The sequence below is a fragment of the Perca flavescens genome, chromosome 13 (assembly GCF_004354835.1).
Source record: "Perca flavescens isolate YP-PL-M2 chromosome 13, PFLA_1.0, whole genome shotgun sequence".
NCBI classification, from domain to species: Eukaryota; Metazoa; Chordata; class Actinopteri; order Perciformes; family Percidae; genus Perca; species Perca flavescens.
The window spans coordinates 29960597-29984969 of record NC_041343.1 but is presented as its reverse complement, the minus strand read 5'-3'; the positions used below and the strand labels follow the sequence as shown (position 1 = coordinate 29984969).

At 39.9% G+C, this 24373-nt stretch overlaps 1 protein-coding gene across 4 annotated transcripts in view; it reads left to right on the top strand.

Annotated features, from left to right (window-relative positions):
- sgcd (sarcoglycan, delta (dystrophin-associated glycoprotein)) overlaps positions 1 to 24373 on the top strand; it is a 323072-nt gene that overhangs the window by 115179 nt on the left and 183520 nt on the right. The window lies entirely within an intron of this gene.

The following is a 24373-nucleotide window of genomic DNA, read 5'->3' as shown; positions in this document are numbered from 1 at the left end:
CATTTAAACGTTATAGTAATATCCTGTAAAAATTGCATGAACCCCCAGTGTCTGGTTACCGCTGTATGAAGCCCAGATTCTACAGTTAAAATTTTTTTAGTAAGACTTGAACTTCACACTGAAGTTTGCACTTTGAAGTCTGCACTCCTGCAGAGGAAAATTATGCCCAAAAGAAACTGATTTCACCCAGAGGAATTATTATCAGGGGACTCTTATCTTAACCAAAATATTTCAAGACATCGGCGCTTAAGTTTAGACTTCACAGCTGGTATATTCTCAGGGGGCTGCAATCAACGATTATCTCCCCAGGTAATAATCATTCTTGTGGGACTTGAGGCACACGTCGGGGACGTTGCAGTCTGGGCCTTCAATTACTGATACAGGGTTAAGGAGTGCTTTCTAAGTTGGATTCTGGGAACACTTTAACCAGGAGTTCTATCACGTCTGTTCAGTGAATGTCAGTGTCGCTGTCCCTGGTGCTGAAAAAGGTTGACATATTGATTTTGTAGCGATTTGGCAAATTTAAGTGTCTGCAAGCCTTTGGCAGACACTGTCTAAAATACATTGACTACTACGTACTCATATAAAGTCAACAGTGGATATGACACGTGCCTTTGGTGTGAGAGACCTGGGTTCAATTCCCACTTCAATACATCAACCAATGTGTCCCTGAGCAAGGCACTTAACCCCTAGTTGCTCCAGACATCTGCTTCTGACATATATAGCAATTGTAAGTCGCTTTGGATAAAAGCATCAGCTAACTGACATGTAATGTGATAATGTAATGATTCATATTAGTAAGTATAAAATCACCTTGTGTACAAATAGGTGCACTTACCTAAATTAGGACTAAGCCTCTAATTAAGCACTAATAATCTTAATATCTGCCTGCAGCATCAACAAGTAATCAAAGTCATATCAAATGATTATTCTGGTATCAGGTGTCTGTCCTAAATGCAAATTCCCTGTCAGTGAAGAGCAATACATGAGAACCTATTTATACTATATACTTATAACATTTCATTATGTATTTAGAAGATTTTACACTCCTCAAAGAAAAAACCTTCTTCTTCCCTCCCAAACCAGTCCCTAACCTATTAAATCAAATAATTACTAATTTCTTAGACTGCATTGTAGCTTTTATTCTTGTATTTGCATATTATTCTATTATTATTATTTTTGGGGCATATTAGGCCTTTATTTATATAGGACAGCTGAAGATAGGGGTGTAAGAAAAAATCAATACACTTGAGTATCGCAATATTTTATTTAGCAATACAGTATTGATTTTCAAAAATGCAATATTGATTTTTTTTAATTTTAAATTATTTTTTTTTTAAGTTTACGTGCAAAAAATTAATGTAAGACAGTGGTTCACGTTTATGTTGTGTTTAAACCCCCTACCGCTAGATGGCTATGCTGAGACGCACCACTAGTGTCCTTGCCTAACAGTGCCTAACAGTGCCTAACAGGGCCTGACATTTTGCTAGAAGCTAACAATGTAGCTATGGCTGAACTTTGGCCTACTTTAACATATAACAATGTGCTCACTAAGAACCTATGAACCACAATCCCAAACTGACATTTGTTAGATTTTCTGTGTACTGAATTGTTTACCTAAAGTAAACTTCTTTGACTTGTATGCACATCATGTCTTTTTTAAAATATTATTTTTTTCTAAAATTATACTTTAACAAAAATATCAATATATCGCCTTACGCACAGTATCGAGATATATTGCAATATATTGAATCGTGACCCATGTATCGTGATACTTATCGTATCGCCAGATTCTTGCCAATACACAGCCCTAGCTGAAGACTATGGGTCATTTAAACTTTGTTCTCGCCACCTCCATCGTAGAGATGTGGGAAGTGCAAATGTTTCACCAAAACAAGTTCCTTCCCGAGTCACTGCGTCCGGAGCTTAGCGCCGCCCAAGACGATTGATTGGTTTAAAAAAATGCAAACAACCCAGTGTTTTTTTTCTCCTATACCAGAATGTATCTGTGGTGTAGCCAGACCTTACTCCACAGCGCTTTGGAGATAGAGCTGGCAATGCAAGACTAGGGAAAGGCAGACTACACCAGTATCAGTGAAAACTACTATATAAAGAGGTATTTATAGGATGCAAAAACTTTGAATTATTATTGCTGAAAATGTTGACTATAAATACTTGACCGGTAAAACTAAAATGGCACTGTTGCATAAACGGTGCCTGAAGTGATAGTTTTTTAGGTTCGGTACCCAACCCTAATACATAGTGGGTTCAATGTGAGAAAAATCTCAAGGATTATTACTTGAAACTGAAAGTATTTAGCTGTTATCTAGTCCTGCAGATGATGCAAGGGAGCACACAAGCCCGTTAATCTGTGATCAAGGTGTCTTTGTTTACCGGGCTGCTTAGAAACCTGCTGTAAATTTAAAATTTAAATTGAAAGAATAAGATTGCCTCGAGATCATCTTAGACTCAAGGGTATTTGTCCTCCCATCTTCTCTTTTACATCCCTCTCTACTGTATTTGTAAAGCAGGCATGTTGTTCAAAATAACCAACAAAACCAATCTGCTCGTCTCTGGGCTGACTACAGGAGCAACAAAGGAGTGAAATAAAAGCCTGTTGGCATTTAAACCGTTCCCTGTTACTTCCCACAGAATAATGGCTGCAGGAAATATCCTCCCATGAGGCCTTATGATAATAGGCCCATATGTGCCGGCCCGGCTGACGGTAATTAATTGCTACAGAAAACTTGTGAGGTCGCTCCGTGGCGTTCAGTGACCGCCAGACATGAGTGCAATGACACAGCAGGATTTTTACAGATTTGAGAGCAGCGTCGGGGACAACTGGGTGAGGAGAGGGGGCAAATTAGTTAGAAGTTTGACCTTTCCCATAAGGCACCAGCTCATCGCCTCATTCCTGTTGTCACTAGATTAGAGAATTTAAATGCAGTGGGAGGTCAGCGGGGGATTTACTGCACAGCACTGTCGCCCAGGCTCTAACTCTTCTCTTTGGTAATGTTTTCATCTGGAAAAGGCCTGGCAGGTTAGGGTTAAAGGTCAAGTAGATGAGTTAGGAGTAGGGTAGTCTATATCGACGACATTTCATTTCCAGGTTACAAATTCCGCCGGATGTCCCTCTTTTCGGGCCGCATGTCCATCACCTTCCTCTTCCTGTGTGTTGGTTTTCTAAACTCCGGTGGATTTGTGAGGACTATGGTTAACTGCTCCTCAGATCTCTGCAGGGTAAATCCAGACAGCTAGCTAGACTATCTGTCCAATCTGAGTTTTCTGTTGCACGACTAAAACAACCTTTGAACGTACACGTGTTCCACCAAAATAAGTTCCTTCCCGAGGCTATTTTGCAGAGGCGCTGTTGCTCTGTCAGGCGCTTAGCACCGCCCAGGACGATTGTGATTGGTTTAAAGAAATGCCAATAAACCAGAGCACGCTTTTCTCCCATCCCGGAATACTGTGTGGACTAGCCAGACCCTCCTCCGCAGCGCTGTGGAGGAAGGTCTGGCAATGTGAGACTAACAAGGAAGAAAGTAATGAACCAGCTTTAATATTAAAACACATTCCATTTTGGAGTCCTACATCTCCCCATTTCCAATTCCAGGGCTCTCGGTGTGATCCTCAAGCATCATCAAATATCCCGCTCAATCATCAAAATGTCATTACTACAAATTTCTTTGGACGCCTTTATTAGTGGACAGAAGTGACTCAAAAGTTTTGAAATTAGATCTGAATTAGAAACAAATGATTACCACTGGTATGTCTTTGTGCAAAATTCCTACCTGATATTGGCAGACAAGAACGTTGACATATGGCAATTCTGCTGAACAATCGTTACTGAACCTGTCTCTTAAACTGCGTAGCTGTTAATAAAATAGTTTAGTTAGGCAAATATGCTTATTTGCATTCTTGATGAGATCAAGGCAAGGCAGCTTTATTTGTATAGCACATTTCAGCAACAAGGCAATTCAAAGTGCTTTACATGAAACATTAAAAACAGTTAGAAAACAATTAAAAAAATTTCAAAGCATTAAAACAATTAACAACAATTTAAGATCATTAAAAGACAAGAATAAAATGTTCAGTGCAGTATAAGAATTTTAAAGAAAGAGCAGTTAAAAATAGGTTATTTAAAGAAAGGCAACATTAAAAAGATATTTCTTCAGGCTGGATTTAAAAGAACTGAGAGTTGCAGCGGACCTGCAGTTTTCTGGGAGTTTGTTCCAGATATGTGGAGCATAAAAACTGAACTCTGCTTCCCCCTGTTTAGTTCTGACTCTGGGAACAACAAGTAGACCTGTCCCAGGCGACCTGAGAGGTCTGGGCGGGTCATAGTATAGTAGCAGATCAGAAATGTATTTTGGCCCTAAACCATTTAGTGATTTGTAAACCAGCAAAAGTATTTTAAAATCAATTCTTTGAGGCACTGGAAGCCAGTGTAAAGACTTCAGTACTGGAGTGATGTGATCCACTTTCTTGGTCTTAGTGAGGACTCGAGCAGTAGCGTTCTGAATCAGCTGCAGTTGTCCGAATGATTTTTTTTAGGGAGATTTGTAAAGACACCGTTACAGTAGTCAAGTCTACTGAAGACAAAAGCATGGACAAGTTTTTCCAAATCCTGCTGAGAGATAAGTCCTTTAACCCTTGATATATTTTTAAGGTGATAATAGGCTGATTTTGTAATTGTCTTAATGTGACTTTTAAAATTCAGGTCTGAGTCCATGACTACACCAAGATTTCTGGCTTTGTCTGTTGTTTTTAACATTGTCGTTTGAAGCTGAGTGCTGACCTTTAATCGTTCCTCTTTTGCTCCAAAAACAACCACCTTGGTTTTTTCTTCATTTAATTTAAGAAAGTTATGGCACATCCAGTCGTTAATTTGTTCAATGCACATATTCAGTTGTTGTATTGGGCTATAATTCCCTGGCGATAAGGTTATGTAAATTTGTGTGTCATCCGCATAACTATGGTAACTTATTTTGTTGTTTTCCATAATCTGAGCCAGTGGAAGCATGTAGATGTTGAACAGAAGAGGCCCCAGAACTGAGCCTTGGGGAACTCCGCATGTCATATTTGTATGCTCAGATGTATAATTACCTATAGACACAAAGTAGTCCCTATTCTTTAAATAGGATTCAAACCACTTTAGTACTGAGCCAGAAAGACCAATCCAGTTTTCCAATCGGTCAAGTAATATGTTGTGGTCGACTGTATCAAATGCAGCACTGAGATCAAGTAATACTAAGACTTAAATTTTGCCACTATCTGTGTTTAAGTGGATGTCATTAAAGACTTTGACAAGAGCCGTCTCAGTGCTGTGGTGTGGTCGAAAACCTGACTGGAAGGCATCAAAACTATTGTTGAGTGATAAGAAAAGGTTGAGTAGTTGAAAAAACGCTTTTTCTATGATTTTGCTTAAAAATCAGTACCATTCTCAACAAAATCTGCCAACCAGCACATCTAAAGTTCACTAGCTTCTTGTTTGCTGTCTTTGGATAGAGCCAGGCTAGCTGTTTACAATTCATTGCAGTCTTTGTGCTAAGCTAAGCTAACTGTCTACCGTTTACCCATACGGACATTAGAGTAGTGTCAACCTTCTTGTAATAAATAACAAGTAAGCCTATTTCCCAAATGTGGAACCGTTGCTTCAACATTCAATTGGACAGACCCTTGCTGTGAATGTGTGGATTTGTACGATCTTGAGTCCGAACAAGTCTGGAAAAACAAAACACAGAATCCAGTCTTGACCAACTAGCTAAACAATCAGCAAACTTTGGGGAGTGTTCAAGGGATGACAAGACTCTCTTTTCCTCTCTGAACATAAAAAGAAAACTTTGTTTGATGCCAGCTTGAGTTTTATTCCTTAGCACCAGCTATCATTCTATCATTTATAATAACATTGCACTCCCCAAAGCAATTGCTGAGATCTGGCAACACAACAGCATTGCTAAAAATAGGTCAGATGGGGCAAAGAAACAACTGCAGTCAGCTACGACAATAAAACCCAAGATTTAATAAATCATAGTTTTCTTTGAAAACCTAAAAATAAATAAAACTATCTAAACTAAATGTAATAGACATGAATTTGATACCTGTTCAGTTGCGGAGTCATGCTTCATTTTTCAATATATATTCATATATTCAATCCTCAACAATCCAATATCATCAACACAAAGTGAAAATATCCATACATGTTGTCATCTTTAGGATGCCCCTTTATTTTGAAATTCCCACTTTATATTTATTTTTTTATTAAAAAGAATAGTTTATTTTTAATGTAAGTGTCTAGAAGAGCTCAGTAATGAAATTGCTTTTTGCAAATAAATATATATAAAAATGTAACAGATTGTGTTAAATGGGCTTATGTATCGTCTTGTATCAGTCGCTAAAACGGTACTTGATATACGGTACAGTTGCCTAAATGGTGCCTGAAGTGATACTTTTTTAGGTTCGGTACCCAACCCTAATACATAGCCTAGTGGGTTCAAAGTCAGAAAAATCTCAAGGATTATTACTTGAAACTGAAAGTATTTAGCGGTTATCTAGTCGTGCAGATGATGCAAGGGAGCACACAAGCCCGTTAATCTGTGACCTTTTTCAAGGTGTCTTTGTCTACCGGGCTGCTTAGAAACATGCTGTAAATGTAAAATGTAAGTTGAAAGAATAAGATTGCTTCAAGATCATCTTAGACTCGAGGGTATTTGTCCTCCCATCTTCTCTTTTACATCCCTCTACTGTATTTGTAAAGCAGACATGTTATTCAAAATAACCAACCAACCCAATCTGCTCGTAACTGATAGTTAAATGGGCTTATGTATCATCTCGTATCGTTCGCAGGCCCCTTAATTGAATCAAATCGTAATTGTGTCGTGGCGGACTTTGTGATTTGAGTAAATATTATATATTGTTGTCCAAAGAATCAATATAATATCATACTGTGATAAAACGTGATTTACACCCCTACCTCAAATGGTAGATTGCAATTTCCCTTGGAACACCAGCAGGTTGATCTGGGAAGCTCTGACGTGCAAATGGTTGAATCTCGGCATGAAAGTGTGAACGGCACTTGGCGCCTCGCTTAGTCAGGAAAGACAGGTCTTCGGTGCTGCTGGGTGCCGAGCTGTTCACATGGCAACCCGATTGTCTTTTGACCGTGACTCGGTCCCTAGAGACTGAACAAAGAGTCAAAGGGAGTCAAAGAGACAAAGGACTTGCACAGAGAAATCGTTCAAGTGCTTCAATAAGCAGTAGTGATACATCAAACCAGCAGCCATTACCACCCTTGACCACGTAAGATCATTAGTGAGTCTGTCGAAAAGGGTCTTAGTGATCAGTTGCCAGGAGAGTTCGGATCTTTCAGCGTCAGCTTTGAATGGTTTTTCAGGAGCTGTGCTGTGCACATAATACAATTTTAAATTTCACGATTCAAAAAAATACTTATTTTTTTTTCTTCCCCAATCTGTTGATTAAATTTTCCAACAATGATGTAGACAAAACAATGAACAGTGTAAAGTTGTTCCAAACAGGGTATCATGCAAATGTTAAAGCAAAGACAGAGCACTATGAAGACAATACACTACAAACGAGAGACAAAGAAAAAAAAGAAAAACAAAGGCTGTGGGCTGGTCTGCTGCCCGTCATATCCTATCAGTAAGGACATCACTCAGGGATATTTGGAAAATGCACGTCTCAAATGTATTGAAAGAAGAGGGCCCCATATTTTATTGAATTTTCTCAGTTTACCCCTTAGTATACATCTAATTCTTTCCATTTTGACAAACCCAAGAACTTCCCTTATCCAACGGGTATGCAGAGGTGTTGCTGGAGATTTCCACTGTAATAAGATCAAGCGTCTGGCGAGTAAGCCTTTTTTCGAGGAAGAAAGTGATAGCACGGATGGAAATACGCCAAACAATTAGGGCTGTGCTCAATTAAAGAAATTCTTAATCAACTAACACTCATTCAATTGTATCAACTAATTGATTAGTTGATTTAATCAACAGATCTGTAAATCTGAGTTTCTCGGCAAAGAGTCATGCAAAAGCACCACTTTAATTCTTGTGTTTACCAGAGATGTGCTCGTAGGTTTCTTGGAAGTAAGTCATTCAGCATGAAAAAAAGGCATCAAACATGACTAATGGACTAAAGAGATCTAAGTTGACTAAGACCAAAGCGACCGATTAGTTGACTAATCGCCTAAGAGGGAGCAGCCCTACAAACAATGCTACCATAGTATTTGGATCAATTGCTCTCCCAATGACCTTGGACAGGGAACTAAAGATTTCTACCCAGTAAGATTTAAAAAATAAAATACTTGTAAATAGAAACTTTGAACAACTTTTGATGATTGAATTGAGGAGTCGTGCAAATATTGTGGTTTGGATGTTTTCAAGTTTGCAACTCCACATCAGTAGAGTTTTATTTCGGCAGGCCACACATTTCTGTATTGCTAAAAAAAAAAAAGTAAGATGATCACAGTTTGCCACAGAAAGCTTTGCAAACAGCACTGGCGAGACAACAGAACGGTGGAGTGCAGCGGGGAGCGGTGTGTCTGTGGAGCTGTTAGGCCAAGCCTAGCGCTAGCTGCAATAGGCTCTGCGGGACGCCAACAGTACTTCACACAAGATGCTAAACAGGAAAATCTCCTCACTGAGTTTTTGATCTCTTTCTTTCTGTTATGTCGGAACAGCAAGAAGACCAGCTGCTGCTGCTCTGTGGGCAATCATCTGCTCTGAAATCTGTCAGGAATGTGTTAGTTGTTGATTCATTGGCTTTAATCATGAAGAAATCTGCTTAAAAAACCTACGGTGACAGCGGCAAATACTTTGTATCTCCATATTTCTTCATCTTGATTTCTTTTCATTAATCAATGCGGTTGGTCACCCTTTACAGTCTGTAGGTTTAACAGATATTTAAACAGTGACGGGGCTATTTCGTCTGAAATACATAGCTCAATAAAATGTTTTCAAATGAGCCTTCTTTCATTTCCTGAAAAACAACGGGTCTCGACATACAAGGTTTTCACTTACCAGTGATGTTATATGAAGAAAAATGTAAAGAAAAGATAATACTGTGACCTTCTGCTTAGCTGAACTGAGGAATAGAAAATAAATCAGTCCGTCCAGGGTTTTGTGGCCTTTTTTTGAGATTGTTGCGGCCCAAAATGCCTGATTTTACGGGATCTTTCGTAAAAAATTGCAATAAAAGTTGCAATGTCTTTTGTGTTTTTGTTGCAATGAAGTTGCGAGAGAGAGAAAATTGCATTAAAAAGTTAATTAAAGATTTTTTTTTGTATACTTTTAAAATAAAAAGGAAACTTGTTTTGGGGAGAAAAAAACTACTCTGGGCTGAGTTTTCCTAGTAACCTTACCAGAAAGGCTCAGGATGCTCCAATTGTTGGTATAATATGAAAATGGCTGGTGGATTTAACACCAAAAATAATAATTTATTGAATGAATCAAATTTGAACATTTATGTCAGTTGCTTGTTGATCTTTACATTGTTAGTTAATTTCCTAACCTGACCTGGCCTGTTTAGGACAAATTCATACGGTTAAAAAAACAAACATTGTATAAGCAAGTGATTTTTTTATGCAATATCCAGCTAAGTAGAGTCCAAAAACATTGTATAGGAAAGTGATTTTTTTATGCAATATCCAGCTAAGTAGAGTCCAAAAACATTGTATAGGAAAGTGATTTTTTTATGCAATATCCAGCTAAGTAGAGTCCAGAAACATTGTATAAGCAAACCGACCATCCATCGGCGATTCCCAATGTATTCATCCAATTGCCCAGGAGATGTGTTCTCCACTCAGTATTAACAACATCCTCCAGACTTGACTCCGGCAGCTGCAGTCTGAGGAAAGAGAGAAGCAGCATTTGAATTATTGAACAAATCAAGGTCCCCGGCTATGTATTTATATGATACTCGTAATGAGGCCGCTGGAGATTGTGCCTTAAGTTATGGAGAGAGATATCTTTATAAGCTCTGCGGTGTATCTCTACTACACTGAACCTCTGCACACATGATGACTTTACTGACCATACTATGCTCTTCTTTCTTCCCTCTGGACCTGCTGCACGATCACCACATTTATTATCCTTAATATCTCTAGATGCTCAAGTGGAGCACCTCCTAAAAGTTTATCTAACTGTATCTTGGTCTGTAAGGATAATTTCCTGTGTTGTAATGCATGCACAGTAGCAAATGGTGGTTTAGGGAGTAATGCTCAGTTACTCCACAGCCTTGCATGGAGGAAATCCAGTGTGTGTTTCTACCAGTTGTTCAATCACAGTACCAGGATGTTGCCTGATTGAGAAAACAATCTCACGTCAAGGTCCACTTGGTACCTGATTGGACCTTTCGACCATATCACACAGTCCTAATCAACATTGAGTTTCCTCTATCATCGATTCTAGATGTTCACACTTTCCATGATTCGAGCACCGCCAGGGCCTCCCATTCATTTAGAATTTCTGTTTTCAAGGTAAAGAATGAACTTTGAATCTCAACTTGTATTTGGTGGTCAGAATATCAATGTTATACTTTAAAATAAGTGTGCTTTTAAAGGGGGCAGGCGCATAATTTGTTAAAGGCCAAATATGTGTCAAACCATTCTGGATTAAGTATTGTGGTGCTTCAGAGACGTCCTGGCTTACAAATCCTATCCTACAGTTAGGCGTGGGTCTGTTACGGTTTCGAGTTGTACCGCGGCTTGAAAAAGTCTAGATTTCAAAACCAATAACATTTTCCGTCATACCGTTCCTAAGGTATGAGCTGTTATTTATGAGTCTTCAAAGAGAGAAACTGCAGTTTAGTAATCCGTCTCCCTGCCAGTGTGCAGTGTGTTTAAAAATAAAATACATTGTGTTTAATGGAAAAACATTTTGTTTTTTACCCAGACATTTTAAAGCTGTAATTGCAATTCCGTGAAACCGTGATATTTTCTCTGAAGGTTATCCTACCGTCAGAATCGTATACCGGCCCATGCCTACCTACAATCTAAAGAAAAAAACTTTGTTTGCTACAGAGCCTTGATTAAATTCATAGAAAATGTTCATATTTTTCAATGAAAATAACAATTATGATACAAAAATTATCATTTCCTCCAATATCGTGAAACATTTTGCAATCGCAATATCAGTCAAACTAATCGCAATTAGATATTTTCCTCATATTGTGCAGCCCTATTTTAAAGGCCTATTTCAGAAAAAAAGTGCATTTTGTTCTGACAGGTATGTTTCTTGCCAAACATGATGATGACATGCCCTGCAACTTCAGATTAATGGGTCTCTGCAAACACACAAAGAGAACACAGTGTATTCAATAATATATCAAACAACAAACAATAATTACGTGGGAGCTCATTCTATCAGGTTGCTACGTGATAACATGAAGTCTTGGGGACCAATTTGGTGCACAGGAGCTGTGTACATAAAAGACAGAGGCCTCTGAAGAAATTAAACCCTACAACTGAAAGAACAAAGGAAAAGAAAAATGAGGATCCTTGGTGAATAAAGGCGGGCAGCAATCGATTAAACAATGACACTATAAAAAAAACTGTAAAATCAACAGTCGGTCTGGTTTTAGTACAGTCTTTACATGTGACGTTGCTTTTTTTCCCATTGCGTCACTGAAGTTGTTAGTAGCCTTTTACTTCTGCTTCAGTGTCAACATATATGATTAATCAATCATATCACCTCATTTCCACAATATGATTTTTTTTTTTTCTGTATCCAATCCGATATGTTATACTTTTCAACTTACTACTACTTACTACCATTTCATTTTTAAATTTTTCACTGGGTAGACGTAACAGAGATCAAAGTCTTTTTTTTTTTTTTTTTTTTTTTTTTTTTTTTAAAACACTAGTTGGAAAAGATTGTAAAGAAAATATAAATGCGAACATTGGGAAAATGGCTTAGTGAATGTTTCCTAGGGTCCTAAAGTTCAAACGGTTATTACCTGTCTTGACTGTCTCCAAAGCTCATATTTCAGTTCTCCGCTACTCTCTCTGTGATCTATTAAAGCACTTCCTCTTGCTGTGGATCACAAACTTAAACACAGCTTCAGAGTGAAACGAGCCACTGCAGTCCTTCAAATTCGGCCTTTACTTCACACTCTCCTCTGCAGGAAACGAGCACCAAGTTAGAAAATGCGTGATTATAGGTACATACATACACACATTACACATTATACACATTCTCTCTCTCGGGCACACTCCTCTTGCTACAGTTGAGTGGTTGGACGTGACATTCTCTGCACTCCCATCGTCTTGCCTGGTTGTCCGTAAAAGACCCGTTTCAATTTCGCTCGAAGTTTCATCCCTGATAATTTTCTGCTGACAGGCAACGGCTCACTTATCAGATCCTACCTCTCCCTAACCCCAGCCCTCATCCGTCAATCCCTGTTTCATTATTTAAACTGTGGTTTAAATGTTAAATAACAAAGCCAGTGGCTTGGCTGTACTTAAGGAGAACTGCGGAGTGCAATCTCTGTCGAGTATTTAAGAAAAATTGTGCACTAAACTGTAGCTGAGGAATGCTATCACGGTGATAACGTGCAGGATTAGTCAGCCCATGGCAGAGAAGAGACGCTCGGGATTGAGGTGGAGCTTTGGAGGTGGGGTTTTAAATTCTCATAAAGCCGGAGGGGTTATTATTTTTTTTTTTTTTTTTTTCACACACCAATTATTTACCACCCTCTCAAAGACGGATTTTGCGTTTTGAGGCAGAACTAGATCATAACTGTAGTGGCCTTACTTTGAATACAATTTCTCTGTTTTTGAGGCTGAGCGCGGATCATTTGTCTTATGCATTTGTCTTTTATTCTTCAGAGAGGAACAGCATATGTGTGATATTCTCTACATTAAACATTAAAAATTAGAATTTTTTTACTGACAAAATTAGTAGTAGTTAGGGCAAAGTTGACTTGTTTAATTCAGTTTTGTGCCCGTTGACCAAATCTGCTAAATGGTTTTGAACCATTTTCTGAAAAACAACTGCAGTCGTACAGCCGTTGTACAGTCTTGCAAAAATATCTATCTGCTCTCAACTAGTCTTAGCAACTGCTTGTTTAAGAAGGTTGAGTCTGGTTTCCAATTAGATTCCAATGTCTTAATCTGACCCAATGACTGCTCATGATGGAGTGCCACATGGTTCAATTCTGGGTCCACTTATTTTTTGTTTTGTTTTAAATCTTAACACCACAGGTCATCATTCTTCATGAGCTATTACTATGCAGTACACCCAACTCTATGTAGCCCTTGATACCAATATAAGTGCATAAATGACCCCCCAAAAAAAAAAAAAAAAAAAAAAAAACTTGAGGTTCCAGTTATTGGTCCAAGAAAGGAAAATAGATCAATTGTACTCAGTTAAATATATATGAGCACATTACTTCACTTACTGGGAGTTATCATTCACTTGTATCTAACTTTCCAGTTGCATATAAGGAACACCATTTAAACCACAGTCCATTATTCAAAGAACAGATCAGGCCTGTTAAAAATGAAAGCAATCACATCAGTCCTGTTCTAAAGTCCTTGTTCTGACTTGGGATATATTTTATGATCCCAGTCCTTGTTCATAAATCTTTTCATGGACTTGTCCCTGACTGTCGTTGATATACTACAACTATACTATATCACTACAAGAGTCCTCAGATCCACTAACTTTTCTGCTTAGTAGCAATAACTGAAACCTCTATGGGGAACTACCTTCTGCAATTATGGAACAACATTCTGGAATATTGTCCTTCTGGACTCAAGGAGAGAAACAAAAATGGAAGCTTTGAACTGCGTGCTAAAATCTTGTTAGCCTTGCTTTTACCCTCAATATGTTCATCAGCTCCACTGACTTTTCTCTTTTTGAACCTTATGGAAATGAGAACTATATGTTAAATTCTAAGCTACTTGAGCTATATGCTTTCTCTTTCAAACTTCTTTTATCATAGTTTGAGCACTTTATGCAGAATGTCTTGCTTAATTAGTGCTATATAAATACTTTTGAATTTACAGTACCTTTTTTAAAAATACATTTGGTGTTGGATACTCGTAGGGTACAGCTTTGATCATTGGCAAATTATCAAAGATGTTTTATCAATATTAATGAATATGGTTATTAATAACTTTATCAAATCGACAAACAATCAAAACGGGGCACCACCCTGCAAGTCAGGGACCAATAATCAAACTGTGGAACAGTCTCATTTCTGTGAAAATCCTTTTAAAAGGAAACAAATGAAGGGGTGATTTCGAGCACGGACCTGTTCAGCCAGCAATTATTACAACAAGCACACAAATAATCACAAGCAACTGCTAATTAAGTATAATAAGATTTATTAACTTCACAATTATCAGTAGCTAATCAATAATCCTTCAATAATAAACTATATACCTTTTTACAATATCACAACCAAAAACAAAGCTGAGAGAGAGAGAGAGAGAGAGAGAGAGAGAGAGAGAGAGAGAGAGAGAGAGAGAGAGAGAGAGAGAGAGAGAGAGAGAGAGAGAGAGAGAGAGAGGAGGGGCGGTGTCGAAATGTAGTTCTAACACAAAACTACCAAAATGGCTACTCCAGTGAGCTGCACATAACTATTTAGCCTCAAGAGGGCGGTAGTGGTGCTCGGTGCACGAGGAGGGGCTGAAGAAGCCGGGGGGGTGTTGCTAGGCAACGTGTACGCTTAGCCGGTATGGTAGTTCCTGTGTTAGCTCTGTACAATCGTAAGCGTGGTTAAGCTAGCAGCGCTGGCTCGGGAGCTACGTGGCTAGCTTGTGTCCGTGTGTGTGTGTGTGTGTGTGTATATATAATTAGTAAAAGAAGAGTAGAGAAGAAATGTAAAGAAAAGAGGCACTCTGATCTTAGTTATCGAAAATGACCAGCCCCCCTCAGCCCCTCAGGTCTGGACCACACGTGTATTTGGGACAGACTGAGACTTTTGACTTACTGAGGGAAACGGTCACTATAACCACTCCAGTGGCTAACAGCTGATTTACCGCGATTTATCTCGCAGACAGTAACTAAACTCCGTGAAAAGGAGTGATTTAGCAGGTAGCGATTACAGTTTTGACCAAGCTACTTAACACAACATCAACAGTATCGTGATCAATTATACATTCACAGATGAATGTATAATTAATAATAAAATGAACAGATGAATAATCATATATGGACCATTACATGATTACAATCAGATCACATTAATGGCAACAATGGTAGCAAAACTTCGCTCATTAATGAAACAAACTAAACACACCAATTCTATAGTCTGCCCAGAACTGTGTAAAAGCCTCCTTACTGTGGTTGTTTGTCAGTTAATCTCTCGCCAGAGTTTAACGATCCGTTTCGTCCAGAGCAGTGGACGACACGCAATCCAGGTCGACAAAAGACACGGGACGTAGTCCTTTCTTGGATCCGGGCTGATTAATCCAGCTGCAGATAGAGGAAATACTGGGCCAGTAGGCTATTCGTCGGATCCCCTTGGTATATCAGAAAGATATAAAATGTCCCAGCTCAATCTCAACCAGCGAGGTGACACTGGCTAAGCTAGTCCGGACTGCCTGTACCTCCTGTCGGTAAAATGAATTACCGTGAAAAGCAAAGAAACACAAACGCCAACAGCTTTTATCCTTCCTTCCGCCTCCTAGTGGCGGGGTGGTGCATTCAAAGGCCCGACGGCCAATGGGAAAACTGCAACTTTGTCACAGGTGTGAAGCAGTTCTTTGTCTCACCACCAGTCTGCCTTTTTCGACACGTGTTGAAGGTAGATTCTCCATTTTGGTGACTCCGCTTCCAAGTGGCGGCCTGTAGGAGTTTGGTGAAACCGGCTTTGGGATTCACATGTAGGCCAAGGTCTTGCCTTCCCTGTCTTTTGTCTCTGCGGTCAGCTCAATCTGAGCCATTTTTGGTTAAAATCAGAGTTTAACCAGCGTCTTGGTCCCCAACACTGGGAATCTCGGTTTGTTTCTCACTGAAGTTACACAGTCTATATTTTAGCAATTAACTTTTCAGCTGTTCTTCACCACCTTCACGTAAACAGGTCCCGTCTTTCTTTCACATTAGCAGCTTCTGTGCTAATGAGATGCTCCTCTGATTGGCAGCTGTACCGGAGGAGAGTGCCGTCTGGTTGTCATAGAGTACATTTCTTAATTAGTGCAGATTCTTAACTGAGGCCGTATAATGGTTCCAGGCATGGTTGCTAGGAGATTTGTGACACAACTCCCAAGCTTTTATTGGGGTGACGGAAAGGCGTTGCTGTTTGTCATGAACACAACGCACACAATCTCTCCTCTTCACTCTCTGACATATTGTTTAAGAATACAAACATGTTCAAGCGCAAGTATACTAGGGCTGTCAACAAACATTCTAATTTTGTATATATATATATACAAATAGTAAACCGAAACAGACATTTGAATATGAAGCCCTAAAGTATATGGCCAAAAGTACGTAGACAGCCCAGACTTTGGGAAAATGTGAGGGGGATTTTTTTAGTTTAAAATATATATTCTTTTATTTTAGTAAACATTTATGACACACTCGAGATTTGGTGACTTTTTTGGGTAACACTTTATTTGAAGGTATCTACATAAGAGTGACATGACACTGTCATGACACAGTCATGACATATGAACCCTAACCATAACTTGACATGACAAAAAAAGAATTACACTTACTAAAAGAAGCATTACGTCATAAACGTTTATGACTTGTTTATAATGTTTATGACACGTTCATGACCGTGTCATGTTACTCTTATGTAGTTACCTTCAAGTAACGTTTAACCCATTTTTGTTAAATATATAATGTATTTCTAAAAACTAGATAAACGTGTGTATTCCATGTTTTGCAGTTGATATTTTCAATGCTGTTTTTTTTGCACATTATATGCAAACGTATGAAAGCATTGTATTCACGCACACATGCACAGACCTATTTGGTCTCTCTTCCTCTGTTAGATGCTCTCTCACAGACATACAACTCACAGCTCAGCTGCATGACTGCCAGCGATGACACGTTGATCAGTCTGCATCGGCCAAATGGTGTGTAGCATGGAAGTCTCTGGCATTCAGTAGCAACAATCCCAACAACGCTAATCAAACAGCAGATACGAGGCTTGCACACACACACACACACACACACACACACACACACACACACACACACACACACACACACACACACCACAGCGCTTTGCTTATCAGCTGCCGACAGCACAGGTCTGTACTCTTTCTATGTTAAGTTCATTTCAACAGATGGCAAACAATTCAACGGCACTTTACTCACACCAAGTAAGTTTGGCTTGATTCCATTCCACTCAGTTCACTGTAGCTCAATGCAATGCATTCAATGCAATTCTCAGTTTTTAACAAATGAGTCGTGGAATGTATTCTTGCGATTGTGGCCAGCACAGCAGTCCGTTTGATAAAAAGCAACCTGATCTCAGCTCTGTTCTCAGAGAATAATCTGCGTCCCTTTTTAGATCCTATCTGGACCCAAAGCTGATATGAAATGCATGTTAATGACATGTGTAAAAGAGGTCCGACATGTAAAGGCAGCAATCCTCGAAATCATTTCTGCATTTGCATATAAATGAGCTCATTTTGCCACTTTGTGTAGATAAAACGCAAAAATGAACAGCACTTAACAGCTTTAAATCGTTTATGTTCATAGTAACTGGTGGTGCTAGACGGGAGACTATCTTACATCCACAACAATCCTTCTTCCAGCCCCCTATCCTGAGGAAATATGCCCTAATTGGACGATTCCACTCCTCACAGTTTGCAATCAATGGCACCCTTCAGTACTAATGCAAGAAGCAGGGAGAGCCTTTTAATGTAGCGAGGCGGAAAGTGGGTGGTAGATGGGCGTGTAGCACGTCTGACTTTCATGCAGCAGACTGGATTTTGTGTCACATCGCTTACCTGCATTTAAAACCTTACTGATTCCTTGCAGAAATTAGAACATTTGCATTTTTATTAATGAAAACCACGACTCTTTCTTTACCTTAACGCAGGATTGTGGCTGCCTAACTAGGACTGGGTACCAAATGCAATACTTAGTATTGGGACAACCAGTATCGGAAAAATGCCTCGTCATTCAATACCAGTCCCTCCAGAAAAACGTGATTATGCGATTGCATAATTCAATGCACAATTTTTCTGGAAGGACTGCAATACCCAATTTCAATACCTAAGGAGTAAGTCTCATCAGCGTCAGCGAGCCAATAAGCATGCAGCATGCTTCTACGGTACCGAGATCTAAAAACAGGGCTCACGTAGTAGGAGCTGAGATATACGTAGATTGGTGCCTTGCTGTGTAATGTTGTAATTTTGTTTTCTTTTTATGAAAAAAATTAAAATAAAAAATCTTTTAGGAATCGGGTTCGAAGTCACGATATTGGTACCGGTATAGAATTCTTTTTGAACGTTACCCAGCCCTATGCCTAACCCTGACTGTTGCCTCAAACACTCAGCTATCAGGATGGCCCCACAAGAGTCAGAACTAGCTGTTCCCAAAACTGATTTTACTTGACTTTAACATGGTCAAACTTTGTTAAAAGTAATTCAGTGTCTCAAATAGTAGGGAAAGGGTGCTCATATTTGCTTTGTGAGTGTGGCAGATAAGATGTGGTGTAGCTTTAAACTCCTTCTCTTGAGGATTCCTCTCCGTGCTTCAGAATCACTTTCCTGTATGGTGTGAGAAATTAGAGCATCACAGGATCGTCTCAGGCTTTCAGCGATAGAGGAACTCGTTTAGCTTTCTTTTTGCAGGAAACCAACGGGAAGCGTCAGCCTCCTCTCTGAGCCGTTCAATAAGCCGTTTGTAGAACAAGGATATCCATTTGCATTTGGAAGCAAAAAGGAGAAGATCATGGGCTGCTTGCCTGGCTTTGCTTTTGAGGGGAAGAATTAAATAGAGGAGTTTTGGGAGCTTTACGGGGCAAATGGAATTTAAAGGACTGTGTGTGTGTGTGTGTGTGTGTGTGTGTGTGTGTGTGTGTGTGTGTGTGTGTGTGTGTGTGTGTGTGTGTGTGTGTGTGTGCATGCGTGTGTGCACGGGAACAGGTGAGAACCTCAAGTAGTCTTTCTGCAGTGCCTCCAATTAAATTTGGAATGTGAAAACCATGGAAATGAAATGCAAAGTAAAAAGGAGTTTACTGTGTTCGAAATTGAATTACAAAAATAAAGGTAATCTGTAACAGTTACTGGGGGAGAATGTGTAATTAAATCACACTTACTTAACCTATGAAAATGTTCATTATTACATTGGGGGTTACATCTGAATATTTTCTATAAAAAGCTAGGCTATATGTTGAATAATATTCATTTATTACTTGGCATGTATTTTTTTATGTGCACAATGTCTTCTTGCGCCGTTTTACAGCCTCAGCTGTTAAATGCATTTCACACAAAAATCTGTTTGCCAGCGGTCAAAATGCTATCGACGTCGGAAATGTCAAGAAACATCTGCAGTGTATTTAAGTTAAGTCATATTAAATGAAGTAAGGAAGACATGCCTACCTTCTGTGTGGCACACTGGACTTCTAATGTGTATTAAAGACGTATTTTAGCACCATGTTTTGATTGGTGCGTATATAAAGGTGCTGAAGTCTGACTTTGTGGTGGCTGTTCTTGAAAATTAAATTATTATAATCTTAATTCATGTGACAAGGGATTGATGGTAGTCAATGTTGAGTACTACTGTGAAGTTAACACTGCCAGGTTTAATGGTTAACAGTTGAAAACATTCATTAGAAATTTAGAAAAGTAATCAAAACAATAATTTAATTTAATACACTACTTTTACATTTTAATTAAGGTAGACTATATCAATGTCTTTTCATTCAGGGGATTGTTCAGGTGCCGCCGGAAATTCCACCAGATGTCCCTCAATTTGGCCGGATGGCCGTCACCTTCCTCTTCCTTTGTGTTGGTGTTCTAACCTCCGGTGGATTTGGGAGGACTATGGTTAACTGCTCCTCAGATCTCTGCAGGGTAAATCCAGACAGCTAGCTAGACTATCTGTCCAATCTGAGTTTTCTGTTGCGCGACTAAAACGACCTTTGAACGTACACATGTTCCACCAAAACAAGTTCCTTCCCGAGGCTATTTTGCAGAGGCACCGTGGCTCCGTCCAGTGCTTAGCGCTGCCTAAGACGATTGTGATTGGTTTAAAGAAATGCCAATAAACCAGAGCACATTTTTCTCCCATCCCGGAATGCTGTGTGGACTAGCCAGACCCTCCTCCGCAGCGCTGTGGAGGAAGGTCTGACAATGCAAGACTATAATTAGGGTAACATGTAGTCGGTAACCTATTACATCTCCATAATAACCTTCCCAAACTGGCTGCCAAAGTGCAAACAACATGACCAACAAGTCAGTGGAAGTCATTTTCTGAGAGAGAGAAAAAATAATCATTTGGCGGATGTGTTGACGCTCGCTTACCTTGTCAACTGATAGGGTTATAAATCATCAGTTGTCAAAAGCCAGTTCTACAGGTCCCACTATTACTGGGACTGCACAGTGTTCTCAAAGCCTCAAAGCCACAGGGTTGGTAGTACAGTAAATACGGAGTGATTTTGAACACAGCCAATAACTCATTCCATCCGGTTTTTAACTTGTGTGCCTCACAGTAAATAGCAGCTTGAAATGGCTATTACGGCACAAAAGCAGCTTTGGTGCTGTTACCAGACCGGGGACACAATAAGTCTGGTTTATGCCCCAACGCAGTCAGACGTGGATGTGTAATCTAGGCAATCTTTTTGCGTTGGTAAGCAGAATTTAACAATGGCTGATATTTAGACCAGCGACCGCTGTGTGATGTGTGTTTCTGCTATGCTTTCACGCATATAGTGACTCTGACTCTGGAATAGGGCTGGGCAATATATCGAAATTATATCCATATTGTGATATGAGATAATATTTCGTCTTAGATTTTGGAAATCCTAATATCGTAAAGTTTTGTCTTTTTCCTGGTTTTAAAGGCTGCATTACTAGCCTGACGTCATCATACTCGCATTCTAGTCAGAATGCGAGTCTGATGCCGCTCCATTGGGCTGTGATTATGGGGTGTGTTTCAGCCGAACCAGGAAAGAAAATGCCTCTGCACTCAATTGGATAGACCTCCAACCAATCAGAGCAACGGAGACAGACGTCACAGAAGCTGCAAGTCAAAGGCAGGCTTTACGTTACTGTTGATCATCTGTCCATCATTGTATAAAGCCCACCCCGACAATTTGATTGGTCCGAACAGCTCTGGTTCGAGCATAGTTGCTCCACAATGGCTCAAGTCCAGACCGAACTTCCCGACCTCAAATGTTGTGGGCGGGGCTAAGTCCGGCTGGCATCCAGGCTACTGCATTACAGTAAAGTGACTGAGACTCAGTGACCACTGACTATTTTAGCTGGTCTATCATTTGCCTTTAACCACTAAGTCATTATATCCACGTTACTGATGATTATTTAGCTGAAATCTAATTGTGAAAATATTTTGTGAAAGCCCCAATTGTCAACCCTATAGTATTGTCAATGAGGTATTTGGTCGAGAATATTGTCATATCTGATTTCCTCCATATCGCCGATCCCTACTCTGGAATCTTTCGAGTTTTTGGGCACCTGGAATCAGAGGACCTTCACTTTGCAGGATTGATAGACAACCTCCCAGCTCTGCTTTGAACACTCCTCATGCTCAAGCCCTGCTTGTTAAACACGCGTCAGTCCTCATTTCCCTTCGGAACCTTTCCATTACCCCCACCTGCACTGTGTGCTGTGGCACGCTAAATGTAGCTTAGAGAAATCCAAACAATAAATGGTCCGTGTGCTGTTTGACAACCGTTTACTGTCGGCACCGTTCTGGCCCCGTACGGCTGTGTTGTGGAACAGTGTGTTTTGTAACGAGGAAAGAGGTGGGGGAATCTAGCTGAGGGCAAAATGCTCTGAAATAGATCCCACACATTCAAAGAAGCTTTTTCATCCTCCTGTTTATGTTCTTGTCTTTGTCCTCACAGCGTTCAGTGTCTAATTTAGTGTCTTGTTCCATTTGTTCCACAGAAACACTGTAATGCAACTTCCACTGCTTTCCTGCGGTCGCCACTCAAAAGCTTTCTGCTAATACTCTCTTTGAGTGTGTCTAGACAGCAGAGGACCAGTGGGCTTTCGTCACTGAGCTCTGAATTGAAGCGGGGTGATAAGATAGGACAGAAAGTTTGCTTTAATTTCATGCTTTTTCTTCATTTTTTTTTTCTCCCTCCTCCCATGTCCAAAGTGTTTTTAGCTCCAGTAGAAGAACTAATCTCCGCCAGAACCAAAATATCTCACGATCATTCTTGTATACTGGGCGTGAACAGGAGGCGGCGTGTATACTCCGCCAGTTGCTAGTAGTTGCCATGGTAACGTTAGTAGCTTAGTCTCAGAGAACGGGACGCCATGATCCAATCAGGCAGCGAAATGTTGGCGCCTGTGTCGGTGTTGCCAAAGGTCTCCGTTTGCGGCCGTTGAGACTGAACAACAACCCCGCAGATTCCTAACCCAAACAGGGTCAGAAGTGTCCAAATCGGAAACGCCAGAGTGGTGTGAATGCAAAGTTAAAACGTGGCAAAAGATACTTGTTTTTAAACCAAAACGTAGCAATTTAAATGTAGTCTTGGTCTGACAGGAGATTTTAGATTGAGAAGTTCCTCCATTCTCTTTGTAACCTCTCGTTCTCGTTTGCCCTTGGTGGAGCGCACTTGATGTGTTGCGCTGCAGATCCATAAAAGCTGTAAATATATATATATATATAAAAATAGGAAAGGCATAACAAGGGTATAGCCAACTCACAGGTCTCGTAGGTCTTAAAGCTGCAAGAGTCAACGTTATATCGCACAATATATATTGTTTTTATTATCGTCATCGCAATATCAACTGGCGCAAGAAACATATCGCAGAAGACACTCAGAGATTTTTTTGTTTGTTGAAAGAAAATATCAGTAGAAAACTGCACATTAAATTTAACTGTCATTATTTCTTTAGTGGTGCCTTGTTATATTTAACTCAATGTTTAATTTGTTTAATAATAGAATGCTAGATGTATGTATGAAATGATGTCCTTTTATTTACACAACAAGGAATTTGTTGTGTTTTAGCAGAATACTGACCGCAGTGGAAACGCAGAACCGAGAACACTTTATATCTGTCTGTTTATCACAAGTAATATCGTTATTGCACATTGCCCTCACATCGTGCAGCCCTAAGGTTAATAAAAGATTTGGAGTTTGCATGCTAATGCACTAATTTGCCTTGTGTATGACATTGCCAAGAGTAGCCCCGATCTCTAGATTTTGATCAACTGATATTAAGCTATTATTGGCTCAGAGCTGCTGGCAGTTGTCCTGTGATGCTACAATCCTCATTGGAGGAAAATGACTGGAGGGAATGTGTGGTAGTGAGGAGATTAACCGCTACACCAGTTTGTCTTACTACAGGGCAAACCCAACATCTTGTACTGTACAAATACAGCCAGGCCTGCTTTTTACTGCTTAATTACTTTGCCTTTAGCCCGAGGAAGAAGCGTTCAGAAAAAAATATATATTAAGGACAAATTTTATTCTCTTTGTAAAGCACGATTATTCAATATACTCCATTCTGATTGGCTGCCAGGGTGTCCATAAAAATAGTGTCCAAATAGATAGCTACCTCTGTGACTCTAGAGATCTAAATGCGTTGATTTGAAAGTACCGGTCAGCTCAACTGACAAATCCCCTCTGATGACTAGACAATTAGATGAGGGAATCAACAGCAATCCCATAATGTCCCAATCTGAGGGAGTAAGCGCCGTCTGGCCCCTCACGGAAACCATTTTATTGACTTCTTAAGGCCAGATTGTCAGCTTGTTCCAGGACGTGCCAAGCAGCGATGTTTCATGCCAAAAATGCCATTTGCCTACAGATCAATACGGCTTTTCAAACACAATATGTTCAGTTATGTGAGGGTGAAAATGGGTGAATGTGACATTTTTCTTTTGGTAGCAGTTTTTGTGGTGTAGCTGAATATTTTACCTTAAGCTGGCAGTTTATGTCAGAGTATTTTGTCTGCTTCCACAGTTTGGGAGACTTTTATTTCCTAACCATTATCTCATCCTCTGCGCTCCTCTCAGAGGACCCAGAATGCAATCTGTCATCCGCCAGCGACAGTCACACCCCACAAAGACGGCCTCGGTGCTTCCGACTCAATGAACCCGCGGCAGCGGTGCCAAGCGACGCTAAACGCTGCACCATTTTTCATGCCTCTTCTCATCCCATTCTCCTCCAGCCGAGTGTTCGCTCATCAGAAGAGCAGGCCTGTCTGCCGCCTGCCAAAGCCATCATCTACATCACGCGCTCCAAT